Consider the following 13,501-nt stretch of genomic DNA (forward strand, 5'->3'; position numbering starts at 1 on the left):
GGCACAGATATGATATTAGTGAATATACATGGGTGCTATCAAAGAATCTTGCAAATGCAACGAAGAAAGTTGAAGCTTTTCATCAATAAAATCCATCAAAATCAAGATAAAGAATAACAAATTTTTGCTATAAAAGAAACAAGATCAAAGGAAGATAACATTATATCTTCTAACTTTCTTTGTAAGTTGTATATATTTGTGATGCTAAGGAGATGGAGAATCAACAATCAACAGATTCAACTTAAGAGCTTTTATTTGCGGATTTACTAGAAGAGACATTGTGATTGTCATAACCCTCAAGACAATGGAATCGAGATGAAGATCCTCAAGAATGACATGTCTTTTGTTGAATAAATGGTGAGATACAATGTATTTGGTATCACAACCTTGGAAGAGACTCTCTATGTTTGGTGATTTATTAGAGGTAGGAACAACTCTTGAAGGTGTTCTAAATATTTTATTTGAAGGAAGTTACAAAGGCCTCAACAACGACCAAATAATAGGGTGGTCTTGTTGCTTTGGTATGAAACACTATCAATGGCTAAGAGGGCCTATCAACCATCTTCAAAGAGAACAAAGATCAAAATATGAGGCGAATACAATTCACTACATTTTAGACTTGATCAATATATGAAGACTTCTCTTCATGGAACTCATCTCTAAAAGAGGAGATAATGTCATGGACATATACATTTACTTCAATAATTACTTATATGATTAGGTAGACATAGGTAAATATAGATTAATTTCATAAAATCTTCTAGTGAAGCTTCCTAAAAGCTTCAAAGATGTAGTTTTGACTTTAGATGTGTTTGTAGGTCAAAAACTTAGCCAATAAGTTAACCACATGTTGATAGCTTGTTGAACAAGTTAACTCCGTATAATAGCTTGTAGAAAAAGCTAACCATGTGGTGCATACATAGATAACTTGCCTTACAAGTTAAGACATGTGGCTAGCAAAGTAAGTATGTTTTAGAGGTCTTATAGGACATTGCTACATAGCTCCTAGTAAAGAGTATATATGGAGGTAAGAGTGAAGCCATCTTCACTCTTGTCAATGTCGTTTTAGTCTTTAGTCTTATTTCAAGACTTTCTAGTCTTCTTATTTTTGCCAATAGTCATTTTAGTTAATGTTACATTAAATTTTGAGTGAATTTCTAGTTCTTTTCAGTGAAATAAGAGTGTATTAAGGATTTTCTTTCTTTGAGATTCATGTCCCTGATAAGTGTAGAGTGCAATTACTCTATACATTGTCATATGGCTTGATTTGCTCTTTGGAAATACACTAGGTATTTAGATGTAGAGAATGTAGCTTAAACCTTTATATGAATCTTGTATTAGCCTTCCAAAACTCCTTTATTTTCCATAAAACTCAAAATATAACAAAATTCCTTCAAACATATTTTTTCCGCAAAAGGTTTTCTTGTTCCAAACTTTAGAAATTCATAACTCTTGTTCTAACTATTTAGTTTGTCTCAAATTTATAAGATAGGTATAATTCATCCTGATCTTTTACCACAAAAAAAAACCAACTACAAATTCACTCCCAATCTTCGAACACCTAAGAAATCCTAGCAGATGCTCTAAATCCTAATTATCAAGCATCCAAACACTATTTTCTTAATATCTCAAGAATCCTATACTCAAATGTTATAAAACTTATGCATAAAGTTTACTTACATGAAATTATACATTTTTTAAAATTTTAAGTAAAAACCTTATCAAATTGCTCAAGATATAGCTCAAGACACAACTACTAGTAAATCACGTCACTTACTACCCTTAGATTGCATGTATTGACTTCAAAATCCAATAACTCATTCATCCAAACTTAGAATCCAACAAGCAGTATGCAAAAAGCGTAGCTGCAAAAGTGTTCTCTCTAGTCGTAGTCGCCAATCTTCAATTGCTATCTGTACGCGTGCGTTATGACAAAAAGAGTGACAATAGCTTCCAAATCAACACCTTAACTTTGAGCGCTTGTATCTCCTTCATATAAACTCCAAACCATACAAAACTTGCATCAAAACCATAGCCAAAAACCTAAACTTGCTGACCCTAGCCTTCAAAGCTCGAATGGCCCAAAAAACTAACCCTAATCCCTAATATGGCCTCAGACAGCCTCCTCAAAGTCCATTGGTCATGATTTTTAACCAATAGGAATGGAGATTTTCATCATTCATCTCCATTCATCTATATTGGTGCCCTAATTACTCCCTTTGCTACCAAAACCCTTCTTCAATCTTTTTTTTTTTTATAAGATTTATATAATTTATGCTTTAGACATCAAATAAAAGAACCAAAATAAATTTTTACAGGTCACCAATGTCTAACAAAGGTGATTCTAAATATTTAGAAGTTACTATCAACCAAAACCAATCTTAAAAGCCACTATCAAAAGAAAATTAAAGTTATACAAATTCTATAGTAATCTTTTTAAACAACCTCTTAACATAGTAATAATCAAATTATATTCTACAACCAACTAAAATCTACTAACATGGCTCTCACACTGTTACTTAATAAATTATATATTATGTACATAATTATATTATTTTCATATAATAGCCAAACCACAACATGACAACGTGATCAAAAATAATTAATAATTATACATGCTACAAAAATATAGCGACACTATTTATTGAAATAGTTAGTGGTTGTTTGGACTAACCATCGATCCTTGCTATATGATTTACATCTAAAAAATATGAAATCATGGCATCATTGTTGAGAAAAAGAAAAACAAACTTTTTGATATCCAAATTGAGTATAAGCAAGTGTGACAAGATATTGTGCTAGACAACTTATTACAGAGACTTGACTTGAAAGATGAATTGGAAGATAAGGTAAAAGTCGCTACTATAAGTAGTACCTTTTTAGATCTAACTAAAGAAGTAAAATGGAACGAAGCAACACATTGGGATAATGTTAAGGACAAGAACTCGATAAAAAAGAAATTCAGGGAAGTGAGCCTTCACTCAAAGAAAGGTAACAAAATATAAATAAACAAGTATATATATTGAAAGAGAAACTGGAATGGCTATTGCCAAAAGACAAGAAAACTAGAAACCCTTGAAACTAGACTAGAAGCAAGAAAGGAGTTGACAAGAGTGAAGAAGGCTTCACTCTTCTCTCTATATATACTATCTAACTAGAGGCTACGTGGCAACGTTCTATAAGACCTCCAATATGTGTTGACTTTGTAGGATACATACCTTGACTTACAAGATAAGTTTTTCTATGTGTGGACCACATAGTTAGCTTGATCTTTAAGCTAACAACATGTGTGGTACATGGCCAACTTTTTGACCACGTTTCTAATCCAAAAAGTCAATTAAAGATACCTATGAAGTCAAAGCAATGTCTATAAAGCTTCTAGGAAGCTTTTATATTAAATATTATAGAATTAACTTATTTTTACCTACTTTTACTTACTTCTACCTATTTGTATATGTAATTACTAGCTTATATGAGTATATCTAAGACATTACCCCCCCTTCTAGGGACGAGTTCCACGAGGAGCGGTCATCATATGTTGAGAAAATCTATGATGCGACGAATTGTATTCGCCACATACTCTGATCTTTGTTCTCTTCGAAGATGATTGATAGGGCCTCTCAACCATCGGTAGTGTTCCATACCAAGGCGAGAAGACCACCTAGTTATTTGATCATTGTTGAGGCCTTCATAACTTCCTTTGAATAGAACATTTGGAACACCATCAAGAGTTGTTTCTACCTCTAGCAAAATCACCAAACATCAGAAGTCCCTTCTCAAATCGTGATACCAAACGCGTTGTATCTCGCCATCTATTCGAGGAAGAACATGTCGTTCTTGAAGATCTCCATCTCGATTGCATTGTCTTGAAGGTTGTGACAATCGTAATGTCTCATCCGGTAGGTCAACAAATGAAGGTTCTTGAGTCGAATCCGCTGGTTGTTGGTACTCCATCTCTTGAGCGTCACAACTACAAAGAAGCAACAAACAAGGATTGAAAGTAGAATGTTATCTTCCTTAGATGTTGTTTCTTTTATAAAGAAGGTTTTCATCTTCATTTTGATGGATGTCGTCAATGAAAAGCCTCCACCACCTTTGCTACATTTGTAAGATTCTTTATTAGCTCCCATGTGCATTCACTTATATCATATCCGCACCAATGGATAAGATATTCTAATTTATTTTGGCGCCGCCTTGAATCTAAGACTTCTTCTACTTCAAACTCTTCATTATTGCCCACTTCTGTATGAGGAGGTGGAGCTTGTCGTCTTCTTGGTATGTCCATTGTCTTGTGTGGTTTAAGAAGAGATACATGGAATATTGGATGGATTTTCATTGACTCCAGTAGATGTAAACGATATGCAACTTGATTGATTTGTGCAGAAATAAAAAATGGTCCGAGCCTTTGATAGTCCAACTTGTCACAAGGACGAGTGGTCTTGATATTGTGATGAAGTAGCTTATCACCCAAGAGGAATGGTGGTTGTTCCTTTCGATAGACATCCGCATTGACCTTTTGTTGTTCTTGAGCCTCTTTTAACAGCACCTTCATCGTTGCATGTAGCTCTGATAAATGAATCGCCAAATCTTTCACAACAAGATTATCAACTTTTAAAAAGTCAAAAGTATCAAGTCGTAGATGATAACCATAATTAGCAAAGAAAGGTGTTTATTTTGTAGAAGAATGTATCGTGTGTCACGGACACAGAAATATAGACTCGAGATCTAACAAGAAGTTCAAGAAGAATTGGCAAGAACTAGATTAATCAGATGAATACAAGAACAACACCAGAGAGGTGAGCTAGAGCTCCAAAAGATGTGTTGTTGAGACTGAAGAACTCTTCAGCCTCGATTCTAATATATACTCCTATTTAGGAAGCTTCTCAACTAACTTCTACTAACTAGAAAGCTTCTAGAAGGTTCCAGAGACTTGCTTCTAGAAGGATCTAGAAACTTATCTCTAAAAGGTTCTAAGGACTATGTTCCTAACATCTTCTACTAACTAAGAAGCTTCTAGAAGGTTCCAAAGACTTGCTTCTAGAAGGTTCTAGAAACTTGTCTCTAGAACGTTCTAAGGAATGTGTCCCTAACATCATCTATTCCTTTAGCTTCGAGGTCTCTAAGAAGCAATGTTATTGTTATTCAGTACCAATGCAAAAAAATGAAGATCTATCGCATAACGTCTGCTATGAACTCCAACTGTTGTTCATAAAGCAAGTGGTTCATCGGCCCTTAAAGCCAACGGTAGTGGCCCACTCCTTCAATTTTTGACCAAGCATGAACTTCCGTGTCCTCATTGTGAAATTGTCCTGCAAACACGCCTTCTGGCTGACCATCGTAAGCAAGTTCGGACTCAAATACAATCACTAGTGATTGGTTACTCGGTATCCTCTGTCGTCATCATAGTGTAGGTGGTTCTTCATCTCGGGGTCACCTTCGTGAGCTAGTCAGTTGAAATAATCTGATTGGCATAGTATCTATCTCTTGGCTATCCATATCAGAAGACCAAACTATGGCTACTGAAAAAATTCTACTTTATCTTGGAGAAAATAACTACATCAACTGCGAATTTTAGTGGTGCTCTCCTCCTTTCTTATATTCTTGGATGTGCAAGCTTTAGAAGGAAGCTATTGTCGAACTGGCTTAGGTTTATGAGGATATTGTTGATGAAACTTCTGTACCTTTTGCAGTACATTGGTAAGATTTTCAGCTCGCTCCCACATTCACTCGTTAATGTCGTAGCCGCACCAATGAATAAGATACTTCAACTTGCTCCACCTTCGCCGTGAATCTAGCACCTTTTCAACCTCGTATTTCTTGTAGTTCTTAATCTCAATACTAGGTGGCGGACATTGCACTCTTCCAAGAAAAGACGACTCTCGATAAGGCTCCAACAGAGAAACATCAAAGATTGGATGTACCTTCATAGAAGTCGGTAATTCCAGACGGTACACCACTAGATTGATTTGCTTCAGGATGATAAATGGTCCCAATCTTCGATAGTACAACTTATTGCATGGTCGCTTGGTCTTGATATTCCATCGAAGAAGCCATGCTTTATCTCCAATTTTGAAAGTAGGTGCTTGATTTCGAAATCTATCTACAAACGCCTTATGGGATTCTTGAACGGATTGTAATTGAAACTTCAACATATTTTGAAGCTCTGATAGTTGTTTCACAAATCTTTCAATTGCTAGATTGTTATTTGTTGACGAACTCAATAAATCAAGCTTCGGATGATATCCATAGTTAGAAAAGAATGGTGTGTATTGAGTTGACGCATAGAGGGTGTTGTTATATGCAAACTCGACTAGCGACAGATATGTGGTCCAATCATCTTGCTGATAGTTGATGCTGCATCGTAAGTATTGTTCCAAGACTTGGTTCACCCATTTCGTTTGGTCGTTAATTTGAGGATGAAAAGTCGAAGAAAGCTTGATATCCACCTTCAGTATCTCAAAGAGAGATCTCCAAAACTTTGATACGAATTGGGTTCCTCGATCTGATACAATATCATATGATAGTCCATGATATCGATACACATTATCGAGAAAGAGCCTTGTTGTGACTTCACTAGATGATGTCTTCTTGCAAGGGACAAAATGTGCCATCTTTGTAAGCCGATCTATCATGACAAAGATGCTGTCAAATGAGTTCGATGATGGCAGGTCTGTGATGAAGTCCATAGAAACTGAAGACCATGGTCGACGTGGAATCGACAATGGCTGTAGGAGTCCATAAAGGCGATGCCGAGGATTCTTGGATCTTGAATAGATGTCGCAAGAGAAGACAAAATCTTTCACATTCTTTCACATTTGGGGCCACCAAAAATCTCGAGAAATAAGCTCCAAGGTCTTGTTGAATCCAAAACGTGCCGCAGCTGGAAAATCATGGTGAGATTGAAGAACTCGGAGTCGTGCTGGTCCTTTTGGGATATACAACTGCTCTTCAAAGTATAAAAGATCTCCCTCTACCTTCAACTTGTCGTCATTGGCATGCTACTTAATATCAATGGCTACTGAATCTTCAATGGTCATGGCACGTACTTGATTCAGGAAATCAGCATCAATTGGCACAATAGTAGCGCAAAGCTGAAATTACTCTGGCTTCAACAATGTCATACATTGTTGATCAAACGCTGCTTCTCCAGCCTTTGGTACAAGATACGATCTCCTCGATAAGGCATCAGATAGTCCTTGCTGCTTTCTAGGTCAATAAGTGATAACAAAATTGAACCTAGATAGCAACATACTCCATCGAGCTTGACATCGATTTATAACTCGAGTTGATATGAAATATTCCAAATTCTTGTGATCTGTGTATATAGTCACTGGGTGTGCAGCTCCTTCAAGAAAGTGACGCCATTCTTGGAAAGAATCCACTATAGCAAGAAGTTTCTTATCGTGGATCTCATAATTGATTTCAACGATAGAGAACTTTCGAGAATAGAATACAACTGGATGGAGCTTCTTGTCTTCTCCCATTTGTGAAAGTACAGCTCCTTAAGCAAAATCCGAAGCATCAGTTTCTAAATAGAAGGCCTTTGTAAAGTGTGGATGTACCAAGATTGGAGCCGTAGTAAATGCGGTCTTCAGATCTTGAAACGCCTTCTCCGCTAGAGGTCCCCATTCCAGCTTAATCTTGCATGTCAACCGAGTGAGAAGAGTAGCAACTTGAGAGTAATTCTTGATGAAGATCCAATAGAAGTTGGCAAAACCAAGAAAGCATTGTACGTCTCTAACTGTCTTTGGAACCTCCCAAGACACGATTGCTTCCACTTTCTTGGGGTCTATCTTCAAGCCTTCTGATAATAGGATAAGGTATAAATAGGATTGGTCAAGGGCTTTAGAGGCATTTCATTAAGTATGGCTTTGAATCTGTTTTCTTAGTAAAATTTGGTTTTGCATCTTTTTATTCAATTCTGCTCTGCTCTATTTCTATTTGTTCAATTTTATCTTTCATATCCTATTTTATTTAGTTCCATTTAGTTTTATTGTGGTCTGTTTTGTCCTATTTTGTGATGACGCATTATGTTGCTGTGGAATAGAAAGATATCAGGTTTTTGAAATAGCTTGGTCTTGTTTCAAGTCTATCTCAAATATCCAAGATCTTTGTAATTCACAGCAATATAAAACTTCATCACATCGTAGGACAAAGTGAACCACAATAAAATTGAACAAAATTAAACAGAATGGAACATAGAAGACAAAATTGAGCAGCTAGAATTAGAAGAAAACAAAACAAAATAAGAAGATATAATATCCAATTGTATTAAGAAAAAAGGTTTGAAACCATACCTGACCAAATACCTCTAAAGGCCCTAGTTAGTCCTATTTATACTTTGTTGTACTACCCTAAACTTTCTAGAATGTTCTTAGATAATGGATCCCACTTAAATAAACGCCTTAAAGTTCTTCTAGAAGATTCTATGGTAGATCCTATATAAATAATAGCCTTAAGCCTTTTTTAGAAGGTTTTATAGTGGATCCCACCAATATAACCATCTTAAACTTTTTTAAGAATATTCTATGATGGATCCTACCTAGTCTACCAATCTAACTTCAATTCTAAAAACTTCCATAACTTCTCAAACATGGTTGTAACTATCTATCTCTATGTGTCAATAATACAAATATCTTATCTTTATCCTATTATAATTAGGGCTTCTATAAGATTTTTGACTTATTTATATATACTTTTAGATTTAGAGTTTTTAAGTTATTTATTATCATATTTTTAATGAGTCTAGTTTTAATAATGTTATTTAGAATATAAATCATATTTTTAAGTTTGAAGATATTAGAATTTTAAAATAATATAATAACTATTTTATATTAAAATCATAAAAAATCCAATTCTAAATTAAAATGTGTTCATAATGTGAAAACAAAATACCTTGATGTGAATGGTGCAAGTTATATTAGACAATCTAGATCCACAGTCTAAAAGTCGCAAAAAACTTGTAATTTGTGAAATAGACTATTTATACAATCAATAATAACTTCAACACAATCTTATAAAGCATCTAAACAACTCACAAACAAAATTGCCATGACCAAACAAGCAACAATTAAGCTTTGTAAATTGTGTAGACATAATACATGTTGTTAGATGGTAAAGAGGCTATACTTCCAATACAAATTGAGGCACCTTATACAAACATGTATCATAGCTACTTATTCAACAATATTATGGACTTCGTGCAATGCCTTCTTCACACAAAATAATGGATTGTAATAAATTTACATGACCAAAATTTACATTGAAGTGACTATATTTATGATTTAGAATATATTGTTGTAACTTAGTTTATCAAGTTTAGGATTTAGGATTTCAAATGCTTATGTAAGATTTTTGGCTTCTTTCTTAAAGAGTTTTGAAGGCACTTTCCTTCCTATTTTTGGTGCTTATAATTCTAATGGTATTATCCAAAACTTAAACATATATTTATTTTTAGAAATATTAGGGTTTCAAAATGACATAATATCTCTTTACATACTAAAGTTATAAAAAAAACCAATTCCAAATTAAAACATGTTCACATTATGAAGATAAAATATCTTGTTGTAAGTAGTCTATGTCACCTTGAACAATAAAGATTCAAAGTCCAAAATTGCAAAAAAACCTATGATTTATTAAAAAGATTGTATAGACAATGAACAAGCTCAATACAATCCTCTAAGGCAACTAAACAATCCAGTAACAAAACTGCCTTGATTAAGCTAGTAACAAACAAGCTCTATGAGCCGTACAAAAACACTCCTAGCAAAAACAATTCATATTGTTAGATGGCAAAGAGGCTACACTTCCAACACAAATCTAGGCACCCCATGCAAGTATGTACTATAGTTGCTCCCTCAACAAGCATGTGGACTCTTTGCAATATCTTCCTCACATAAAAGAGCAGATTGAACTTCATGTCTACTTCTACATAAATATTTTAAATATCTCCAAGTGATTTTTTTCTTTCAAAAAATAAATGTATATATATATATATATATATATAAATTATCAACACTAGTATTAAGTGTTATCAACACTTTATAATTTATAACACCACATATATAAATGTATATATAAATCATCAACACTTAATAATAGTTACAGAAGTTAAACACCCAGAAGCAATTAAACTTAAGATTCCCAAATCAAGAGTGCATGGTGTAGGATGGAGACAAACAATGGGAAATTAGGATTAGCAATGGAAGGAAGGAAAGAAATGGTAAACGAGGGCTGAGTTTTGCGAGGAACGCAAACGATGCAGCTCACGCTCCTCGCACAAACCCCAATCACGCCGAGAGAATGACAAACCTGGTGCTCGCACATCGTCGCCGACGCATTCCAGCAACAACAGTCACTCAACATAACACAGTTAGTCACTTCGGCCCCAAGTTAAGAGCAATAAATAAATAAGAGACGCAGAAAGGCAAAACAAGAAAACGGAAGCACTACGACGAGCATCCGATCAATGCTTGCCGTTGCGGTCCGGCTGCGATGGTCACCGGCAGGTATCTCCTCCACTTTTTTGCCATTCTTAGGGAAACGACAAGGACTGGGCGACCCACTTTCGCAGAGGAATCCGTTATCTGATGACGCCCTTTTGTTTTTTAATCTTTGGTGTTTTGAGTTTTTTTTTTTTTTTTTTTTTTTTTTTTGGGTGCAAAGATTGGATCTGACATCATCGTGCTTATCATCTTCGTTCGTGCGGCATCGCAGCGGTGGGGCATTGATAGTAGAACTGCTTTGCTTGACAGGTTGCTGATCCTTTTACCTCTGCAGGATTCTGTTTCGTGGCCTTGAAGGTATTTTATTCTTATTCGTTTCTTTATGAGATTCCAATTGTGGGGTCTGATTTCGCTTAGGTGTGGGTAGTTGGAGGAGGAAGATGCTATTTGAGACTTGTGCGATTTGTGCGATTTGTGGTGTTTCTTGTGTTCAGTACAAGTTTATGTTGATTCCGACCGATGAATTTTACACGTTTAAATGAGTTTGAGTGTGTGTTGGGTGGGTGAAGTCCTGTGCGATTCAATTGGGAATGAGATTGAGAGTATGTAGATTGAAGGGGTGGAGAGATTCGCGATCGGTTTGAGTGTATCTCAGCGTTTGCGACGCATCCTCTCTTCTTGGTCGTATTGAGGGAAAGAGATGAGTTATGATTAAGCGTCGAACTTTGTCAATCGCGGACTACAAAGAGAAGGGAATTCATAGCTACTTTTTTGCCTCCCATAGTATGATCTACTTGCTGAAGATAGATCCTTTAAATTGAAGATTTGTTTTTATTAGTCTTTTTCATGATGGAATCAGACAATTCATGAGGCAGTTGGTTTCACTGCGATGAATTTAACTCTGGGAAAGGTTCCGAGATCAGAAATTCTGGTTGAAATTTGGGTAATAAGTCCTTCAGCAGCCGGGTCCATCGCGAACTTCTTTTTTGCAATCTGAGTCTTCCTCTTGAATCATGAAACCCTAAGTTGGAGGAATATCAGAGCCATTCATTTTAAAATTTAATTAAAACACTGCCGTGTCTGTTTTTTGTTGTTTTTAGTCTCAGAGACTGGAGCCAGAGCTCAACCATGACGTCAAATGTATGGCACAATGTGGTGTCCGTGCGGTTTACCGGGTTTATGTCATACCTTGGGGCGGGGACAGGGTGGTTCGGGCAAGTAGCGGAGGTCATGAAGGTTTTGATGAGGATTTGCCGTCCCATGAAGAAAGGTCAGACGACGTCTTCACACGTCACACACAAAATAAATATGGCCAGCATTCGAATGTCCATGGATGAAGTAGCGAAGACATACAAAATTACCTCCGTTCGCAGATTGTAATGATCACGTATGCCACTCAAACATCGCCTCCACCAAGTGCTCATGTATAGTAGCTGCGGCTGAATGGAAGTACAGGTAGTCGAAGGTGTTATATGTTCTGTACAACAGAAGGATTGAGCCTAATCGGTGATTCAGAGTGGGTGCTACGCTGCCAGTATATACACGATCTATAAGTTCCGTTTGAAATGTATTCTTTGACTTCTGAATACGTCTGAATCAGGGCAGTTGTGACCAGTTTTCAGGCTTTTGCATCGATAGTTTGACCTGTTTGCAAGCTAGTGCAAGGTCTTTACCAAACCAGTGGTGCTGTTTACCGTATTCTGTCGATTGTTAGTCATTTGCAATGCTTTTGAAAGAACCCATTCCAACCATGAGGTTGGTCTGGACCTGCAATACTTTTGAGGGTGCATGCTTCAAGAGGTGCAACTGATCCAACTATTCATGTTCCTTCACAACGTGCCTAGCCTCCTATCTTCTGGCACCACTTTCAATCCTTCTAGTTCACAGACAGCTCTAGATGACTGGGGTTTATGATCAACATACAGTGAATGTGGATTTAGAGTCTCTCTAACCATGGGATTTTACAGTTTGCAAACTGATTTGCATTAATGGGTAAGGACATCAAATTGACTTGAAGGTAAGACAAGTGATCTACACATTTGCGTTGAACAAATGCAACTTTTTGTGCAGTTGAACGTGGGTTCCCCTCGGAAAAAAGAAAATTCGGCTTGAACCAGTTGACGAGTGCGATTTGAAAGATTATTTAGTCAGGACCAATGAACCTAATATTAGATTTAAGGTTATAAAAGGAAATTTATTATGGTTGATCTCAGCCAGAAAACCAAGGAAGGTGTGCTAAATCTAACTTTACCCGAACCCCTTATCCCTCCTCAACCCCCACGATGTTCAACAATGTGAAAATTCAACTTAATCTCCTGACCCCAGCGATCATGGCACGATAAGCAAAATTTTTGCGTTTCCAACCTAGACTCCGAATTAGCATAGCTCTCCGTAGTTCACCGAGGAGCTGAAGCACTACTGTGAAAGTGGAATTCGCTATATTCATCGAATGCCCGCTCGAAATGCAATTGCCTGCTCTCTCTGTGAATAGTGAACTCAGTAGTTTGCTAACAATTGTAGACTTGTTGCACTGTTGAAGAATCTAGCGTTACCTTTATTACAGTGGAGTGCATATGAGTGTATAAATCTCAAGACCCCTTGGATCTTTTGTTTTCTGTGTTGATCATATCTGAAGATGATACCTTAGTTGCTGTGATATAATAGATAAAAGGGAAAATATCATACATGCCCCTAAAATATATTGAAATATCAAGTATAGCCATGTATTCTTGATAATAGCAAATCTACCCCACTTTTCTCTTAATATACCCTTGAACTTGATAACTTATCACAACTTTTCTTTTTATCCCAACCTGCTTGCCGCGGAGAAATCTGCAGGTCTTCTTCCGCACTTTTTAGGCAGTAATGATGGAGGGTTAGGAGCTTCAACACAACCCTGTCAATGTCGGCAATTCCGATGGGGCCTCCTCCTCCTTAGGGCGGGCGGAAGCCTGTTGCCCAGCTATGCCACCCCCTCGCAATATGCAGGTCCTCCTGCTCCTCCGAAGTTTAGTAGCCCTCGTCCATTACAACCTGAGTACGATATGCAGCCGATG

General features: G+C 36.5%; 1 long non-coding RNA gene across 4 annotated transcripts; it reads left to right on the top strand.

Moving 5' to 3' along the window:
• The first annotated feature begins 10,351 nt into the window (after positions 1 to 10,351).
• On the top strand, positions 10,352 to 12,220 carry LOC112293443 (uncharacterized). 4 transcript variants are annotated; one of them, XR_016498385.1, is made up of 3 exons: positions 10,374 to 10,508; positions 10,755 to 10,802; positions 11,546 to 12,082. It is a non-coding gene; the product is annotated as an uncharacterized LOC112293443 (long non-coding RNA). The 4 variants fall into 4 exon arrangements; XR_016498379.1 differs by lacking the exon at positions 10,755 to 10,802 and having other exon boundaries at positions 10,352 to 10,508; positions 11,546 to 12,220; XR_016498383.1 differs by lacking the exons at positions 10,374 to 10,508; positions 10,755 to 10,802 and adding an exon at positions 10,932 to 11,388 and having other exon boundaries at positions 11,546 to 12,220.
• Positions 12,221 to 13,501: the final 1,281 nt, after the last annotated feature.

This window comes from Physcomitrium patens, chromosome 2 (assembly GCF_059467195.1).
Source record: "Physcomitrium patens ecotype Gransden chromosome 2, ASM5946719v1, whole genome shotgun sequence".
Taxonomy (NCBI): domain Eukaryota; kingdom Viridiplantae; phylum Streptophyta; class Bryopsida; order Funariales; family Funariaceae; genus Physcomitrium; species Physcomitrium patens.